Genomic DNA, 8336 nt, shown 5'->3' on the forward strand with positions numbered 1-8336 from the left:
CAAACCATCTAAGGAAGACCATCACTTGTTCRAAGGGCTGCTTTGCAGGAGAAAGATGGCATTTTCAGAGCTGAATAGGATTCAGCTATCCTTAATACACATTAGAATAAGGAGAAATCATTAATACAATGATTTCAAAATCCTTCAAACCTCCAAGGAACAGAAGATGGCTCCTGTCAAACTCTCAGCAGTGCCACTGCTCTGAAACTCATCCCATTTGTGTCAGTGGCTTCTAAATGGCCTGTTTAGAAGTCTCCTTTTGCTATGCTGAATTTCCTAACTAAAAAATGGGTCATATTTCACACTAACAGTAGTGCTGCAGCCAGTAGACCTCCTACAAGCCCAGCGCTCATCTCTGCTGCTTTCAGCGGGCTTGTAGTGAAGTTCATTTCTACACTGATTAATTAATAAGGRGAAGATACAATAGCAAATTCTTGCACTCTAGCTGACTTGTTCATCTGTTACTCAAATAAACAGGAAGACTTTCCTCATTGAAACATTACAGGTAATAAATAACCACTCAGTGAGTTCAGGCTTGTTCTCCCAATTATTCCAGTCTATAAAGAGGAGGATTCATCTGGCATTATGTTTAAGGGAGGAAAAAAATATATAGTCACTTGTACTGATTCTTAAGAGGGAAACCTAAGTTGTTTGCAAAGAAAGATTATAATGGAAAATAAAACACATGCAATTTATTACTGACTTTAATAGGGTTTTTTTRTTTCTTTTAGACAAGCTCATTACGTGAGGAGAACTGAATTTCTGCAGTAGCTGGGTTTGCTCACAGACCTCTGATGAGCAATCAGCAGTGTGCACTGAAGCATGAACTTTATATGAGCACAGAAATTCACAGTTCAACAAATTTGCCAGACCAACCTGGAGATGGAATAACAACAGATTTAGATGTGGTGTTACAGATAGTGACCCAAGGCCTTCGTTCTTAGTCTTTTCATTTACTTTTCCTTTACCTGCATCCAAAACAGCAAGCTGTGTCTTTCTTCAGCTCAGTCACTTTTATGGTGAAGGACCTGACGAAATTTCGATAGTCCAAAAATACTTCTTGCCTTCCTTTTAATTTCAGTGGTGGTGTTCCTATTTTGCCATTCACACAGAAGCCGCACRTGGATGGAAAAGATAGTGGAAAATATCATGTGATGCAAGCTCTGGATTTAAATGAAATCCTTCTGTATCTCAGTTCTGCCATGTAGGAAAACACATTAAAGATCCCTGCTTTTCTTCTGCTTTCATGAGTGGAGTCACTGGGTGATTTTGTCTTGGCCAGCAAAAGCAGCCATGACTTTGGACTGCAAAGGGTGACAGTTTTTTCTATCTGTTGTTAAGTGTGAAGTGGATCACTTATCCAAAGATTCCTCATCCCCACAAGCCTGCCGTCACCTGCCCGGCATTTTTAGGATATCTTGGCTTCCCTCCTTCAAAGGGAAGAGTCCAAGGCTTTCACAGCTATTGACTTCTTTCGGTGGCACCAGGGAGATGGACACCAGTGCTCTACAACTGTGAAAAGTGAATTTGATGTCCGTAGGAGGTTTTTGGACAAGATCCATTGACTTAATATATGGCAAAGTTACTATTCTGAGGCAAACAAAGGAAGAAATGACAGTGTGAGTTCTGGATTCAAGTCATCTTGCATTAGCAACACATTGCTGGGCCAGGAGCAGCACGAGAGGGGCTTTCAGGAAAGCCCTACTACCCGAGGTCAGGTTGGTTTCTAAGGAGGGATGATGTCCCTTGTGCATCCAGCACTAGCAGCCAGGCTGACAGCACAACATGTTTATGAACAACTAATGTTCACCTCCAAGTAAGTGAAGGAAAGYAAGGAAAAAAACACCAGAAAAATCAATACCTCTTTTTTTTCTCCTGTGTCCCACCATTTATTTAAGCTAGAACCAAATGCCAATGCAATTGTGAGCCCAGTATCTACAGCCAGGCCAAAAACATTTCTAGTCTTGTGTCCCGCTACGTGAAGGCCACTGTGGTAGCTATAAGCAGCAGCCTCCTGCCTCTGAGGTTAGAGCTTCCTACTTGTTGGGAGACCTGGAATATAATAAGATCCTCATTTTGTCTACTTTAGAAGTAAATAAGAATTTGGGCTTGAATAGTGGGTGATGTTCTATTTAAGTTCAATTTCCCACACACACCTTCTCTTGGCAGGCTTTTACATTTTGGACATCCCATAGATATATGCTCATAGTAACTATTTTATTCATTGTTATTTGTCTTATCTGGGACTTAAGACCTCCCCTCATCTCATGCATGGTTTTAAGCCAAAGTGACATAAGTGACACCATCAGCACAGAGAAAAAAATCTAGCAATAATTCTTTCTATTTAATTTTCTAATCTGAATTCTGCCCCCTGCCCCCCATCCTAACTAGGAAATACTATTAAGATTTTTGCTGAAATTTCTTTTGCATAATACACACACATTCTAAGTAAGTAAGAGGTTTTGAAGCTACTTCCATTTTGGAGGTCAGACCTACTTCCACACCCTACTTGCTGCTGGCCAAAAGGTGATGCTGTTGGCTGCCTCCTCCACTTCTTCTCTCCAGTACACCCATCCCCATAAGTGGCCTAGGTAGAAGCATCCTCACAAGTGCTGAGGGCATCACAACTCTTCCTGACATCAGTAACCTGAGAGTAATGAAATCCACCTAATACACTAGTTAGCTATCCAGGAGAACAGTATATCCAGTGCATGCCAGACTATTCAAGTACCTTTCCTTCAGTAAGGCTTGAGGATAAGAATTACATTTTATTCACTAAAAATAAAGGATTAAATAAGTCATTGCAATAGTTGCATTGCAATTTTGAAATAGTTACCAAAAGACTAAGAGAAATGCATGTTTGCATGGATGACCTTAGCTTTCCTCACTGCTGTGTGAAGGCTCCTCTCCTGCTTCTGGCTCAATCTGACTGCAGACCGTTGGTGTTGGCATCCTCCATAGACATCGGCCCAATAAAATTAATCAACTGCTTCTCATGCCAGTGTTACRGATGTCTTTCACTCAACTGAAGTCACAGATCAGCCTAGCACAGATCAGTCTTTACAGAGGGAGAGGTCTCTTATGGTAAGTGCTTGGGGTTTGGGGTTTTGCCCTGTCTGCTGCTCTCCCTTCAAGCCCTGTATGTCAAGTCTCCTGGAGCTCCCTAAATCCTCCACTTAGCTTCCTAATTCAAAGACATCATTCCACAAGCACAGTATTGCCCTTCAGAGCTTCACTTAAAATGCTGATCGTGAAGGTATCTGGAGCTCTGCTAGAAAGTTTTCTGGTTGTGGGATGCTTATTAGCCCAAAAAGTTTAGGAACCAATTTAAAACCTTCCATGATACCGCAGCAGTAGGGCCAGACTCTTTGCAGAGTGAGCTTTGATGTAGTATGTCCCTAAAGGCATTTTAATTAGTTCAAGGTGGTTTATTCTGCTGTGAGAGATTATCATAGAAGTCCAGTAGCTTCATCACCACTGATTCTGAACTGATGTGCTTGAGAGCAGCCTGCATCGGATCTGTTTTCCATTAAATCATTAGAGGTCCATAAAAATTGAAAATAGATCAGCCTATTATTCACCCGAATTTGACCATTTCCTAATCTTGTGAAGCACACAGAAATAGYTATGCTAATGACATTGTTATAAGTCTGGTTTTTTTATTCGTCATTACCATTTTAAAATGGGTTAAATGCACCAGCAATCACCATAGCAACAAAGCAGCAGTCAGRAGAACCACTGTTAAGAGAATCTGAAGTCTTAAAAGGGTTCCTCCCCATACACATTTTAATGAAACCCGGGGCTATTTGATTTTGAAGCAGATCAGACCAGAGAGAAATGTGGAAAAAAAAAATCCATCAAAACACTGAATATTGCCAAATATATATTATTTCCTATTTAAAGCACATTTTTATGGGGCACAAAGAAGCAGCAAGTAAGAATTACAACAATAGTGAAGATTTAAGTATGTGTTGGGCTAAGTCACCCGCTCCAGTAACAGAAAGGCAATATTATGCATGAGAAAGCARATAAATGAGGTCAGAAGAAGACAGTATAGTTTTTGTTTTACCTTAGACTCCTTTACAGGGTGCTAATAGTTGCTTTCCTTGCTTCTGCTTCCTCCTTCCATCATCAAATATCCACAGACCCTTAAAATGACCTGGCATGGAGTATCTCACAGTCCAACATCATTACCACATTTGCTCCTTAGATGCTGACAACCAAAGATAATTATATTATAGATGAGAAAAATGAGAAAAAGGTCTGTGCCTTTTATTGCTACTGTAAGGCTTGTAAAGTTAGCATCTCTTTTCAACAAATGGGGAAAAATTGAAATAAATTTCACTGTTTTCTCCTTCCTACCCTTTCCAAAGTGTTTTGGGGAAGACTACACTTAAGTCACAGAAAGCAGCAGTCTGACTCAAAGAGACATAACAAAAATGTTTAAGTCCCTCTTTTTTTTTTCAAAAACTTGAATCATGATCAGCTCATATACCTGACAAACTCTTTGGATAGAAACTGCCACGAGAACAGAGCAAGTTGTGGCTGAGGCTTGGGCTGCTGCAACGTTCCTCTCCTACCAGCCCTTCACCAGTGGCCACAGTGTCACAACTGGAAGCTCCRAGTCCAGATCTAAGAGCAAAGAGGAAAGAGGCAAGGCTGGTTTCCACACTATGTGAGACCTCATACCACCGTTGCCTTGCAAAGCCACTGACCACAGCTGTGTCCTTGGCTTCCCACGAGGAGAAAAGATAGCTTCGTCTCCTCTGGATGCCTGAAAGCAGTCAGCCCATTAAGAGACTAAACAGCAACATGGACAGTATGTATAAACAAGACATTKCTCACAGAGAGACATAATTCAGTAGCCATCGCAGCCAGGCTTTTGCAGGACGCAGTTCCTTCTGATCCAGGAAGGCAGCAGTTGCAGGTATTTTCTGCCACAAAGGGGCTGCCACTTTGCGTGCTGCACTGCCATGCAGCACCAGGAACGTGCCCAGCTCATACTTGTACACACCGAGGTGTCACCCAGACACACCAACACGGTTTTGATGCAAGGAAAAGGCGCACGTGCAGGACAGGCTGKGGCAGCGGGAGCATTACACCCAGGTGCCCATGTCAGGGAGCTCCGTCCAGCATCGCAGGCAGGTCCATCTGTCAGCTGCWTGAGAGGCCTCCGGCCGTGGCAGCCGGCTGCTCTAAATTGCTCTTAAGCACAGGCACCAGCTCTGTTTCCAGGCATCCAAATCCAGCATGTTTCCCCGAGGGCTTGCAAAAGCACAGATGTCCTATCATCCTGAGCACTTGGTTACCCCTAGTCAYGTTTGCCAGCTTTGGCCTGCTTAAGCTACTGATCACACAAGATGACAATGTTGTGTCCTAAAAGGCAAAGACCTCCTGCCACCTACTGCCACCTGCTCACCTGCCCAGAGTGCAGGGGAACGGGCAACCATAGCTTCCTCCTTTTAACTGCCTGGTGCCAGGCAGAAAACTTGCATCCAGATTATATTGCTATAATCAGTCCGTATAGAGACCTTTTCAAACATCTTGGCACTGGTCTGTAGCCAGACACTATTTCCACCTCACTGCTGACAAGCAYGTCTAAATTGCGATGAGCATACCCAAAGCTATGCACTTTCTCCAGGTTTCTTTGCTTCAGTATTAAATACCAACAGGCAGACCGCAGCCCAGTGTTTTACCCGGCTATCTCCAGGGTTTCAGGAAGAACACAAGTCTTCTAGCTGCGTGCTGAATGTAGCAGGATACACCACGTGACAGCTCACTGGAAAACACATTAGCTAAAAATCCACACCAGAGATCTAACAGCTGCACAACTGAGCAATACTCCAGGCGGTGAAGACTTTCAACGTGCAGTACAACCCTTGCACAGACCAGCCCTTCCCCATCCTTCGCGGGGCAGCACGTGTCTTCTTGCATCTCAGCAGGCTCCTGCTTGTTGCAGACAAACCACCACAGCTGACAGTCGAGCGCTGGTGACAAAACTGCCTGGTGCTAATTACAAACATACAAAATTAGAAAGAATTTGATGTAGCTTCTCCTTAAAAAAAACATCAAAACCAACATCTGGCAAATGCCTTTAAACTTTATTCCCTGCAAGGCTTTCCCCTTTAAATGAGCTAAAAACACATTGGCTGCATTTCAGCAACAGTTTARCAGAGGGAAAGGGTTCCCAGGTTGCCTCAGACCCATCAGAAGTGTGTATGTGTAGGGGGRGAACCACAGGGAACACATTTTCCCAGAGCCCAGACCAACCTGACACAGCCAAACACCCCTGACTTTTGCAGTTTTGCTCCTGATTTGTGGACTCAGCCTCCAAAAAGGAGGGACCGACTAGTCCCTGCAATTCAGCAGTGCAAAGCAGTAGAAGAACAGCCAGAAACACTTAACCTGATAGAAGAGGATGAAGGTCGCTGAGGAGCTGTTKTGAACCCCTTCCCCGTAACAGTGGCCCTCTCCCCTCATTATTGCTCTCGTTCCTATTAGTGCACCAMAAGGTACAGCGTGAGCAGTACAGTCCTTCCCACTCACAGCTCACCGACTGAAAACGTAACGGACACAATAAAATGCAGAATAACAGGGTAGAAAGCAGGAGAATAGCCTAAACAAGACTTRCATTTAGCTGAGAGAGAAGTTCACRCATTAGTAAACCTGCTCTTTCCTCTGTAGGAATCTAACCCCAAACCTTGCAAACTGTAACCAGTTACTCCTAGGGAGCYGAGGCCAGAGATGGCCCTTGACCCTCTCCTGGGACAAGCTCACTCCACTTGGTGCGAGGTGGTGGTGATCCATGTGGCCAAAAAGAGATTTAAGGAGTGCTTGAATCTGGCTCCTCGCAGTGTGGTGCTCTGGCCTCCATGCTTAGAATGTTTTTCATCAAAATAGTAATTTCTTCCGAATCGATTCAATTTCCATGACTATAAAAGAATAATAATGTTAAAAATGTTGATTGCCCTACAGACGTCTTTGAACCTCCATTCTCCTTCCATGGGTGATGACGGAAATCAGCCTTACTCGACGGGATGGGCACGGAGGGAACGGAGCTTGCTACGGCCGYGTTCTCAGCGGGGGGAAAGTACACGGGCTCCGTGCCACGTAACCGCACCGGCGCGGGGCTGCACAGGAGCTCAGCGCTGCCTGCAGACGCTGCCGGCTCCGTCCAGTTGCAAGGGCTGGGCTCGGGGGGCTGCAGCGCCGGGGCTCTGCGGGGGCGGCTCGGGGGCCCACAGCGCCGCGTGCTGCCCTGAGCGCTCCCGTTACCCCTTTCCCTCACCTCGTGGCTCCCGAGCACCGCGGGATACCACCCTGCTCCTGCTTGGCGAACCCTGCGGGGCAGCTGTCGAGGGTGCAGGGCGCTTCAAGGTGATTTCCAYGTAGAAGGAGGTGAGAAAGGAGCTACCACATCTGTGTCGTAGAGTAACGTGCCCAGGGAAAAGCAGCCACCTACAGTCTAAGTGCRTTATTTGTGTGCCTTGGCTGCTCCGCGTGGGCTTGTTCTTCCATCATACCTTATCCGAAAGCTCCTTTTACAAGGAGCTCCCTAAGGGAGACACCTCATCCTCTCCACAAAATCAGGAGAAAGGTCTCTGCTTCCCACTCAGCATCCTCTAAAGCCCTCTCTACCACACCAAAACAAACTTGCCCAGACTGATGCCTGTACATTGAGCTTCATCGCTGCTTGGGTGTGGACAAAATAAACTCCTAATTCAACTAAATTCAAATTCTGTTTTGCTTGTGTCACCAAAGAGCTTAAGCCACATCTGTCCATTCAGACAACTGTCAGGCATGTACTGAAAGAGCTTTAAAAAAACCCTACATTTAGGATTTAATCTCTCTTGGAGATCTAGCTTTATGCAGTCCTTGCAAGAAACCAGAATTTTTTCTGTTTCTCATACCATGCCCCAGCTCTCAGTATCYGGTTGCACAGCTTGTTAGATACCCTCCAGTCACATCAGGTGCTTATATTCTCTTTCAYCAGCTCACCTACTTACAAGCAATATAATGAGATTACGGAACGAACGTCACCGCAAGCATGGGAGAAATATCTGCCTCTTTAGAGCTACTYTCTTGACATAAAAGAAGAAAACCATAATTCCTAAAAACAAAAGGGAAAAGAACTAACAAGCAGTGCTCCCAGCCCCTGAGGATTACAATGCGGAGTTACTAAGCACGTCAGTTAACGTAAACTGCTTATAAAGAAACGCGTGTGTAACGAGTTTTCAAGCGGCACTTGGATGTCGAGCTCTGATAATCACGCCGAGGGCGCTTGCTCAAGAGCAGCAGCGAGCAGGTCTGCGGCCCGGCGAAGCGGGGCCTGCTCG

This window comes from Rhea americana, unplaced genomic scaffold (genome assembly GCF_003343005.1).
Source record: "Rhea americana isolate MKP2758 unplaced genomic scaffold, rheAme1 scaffold_1, whole genome shotgun sequence".
Lineage (NCBI taxonomy): Eukaryota > Metazoa > Chordata > Aves > Rheiformes > Rheidae > Rhea > Rhea americana.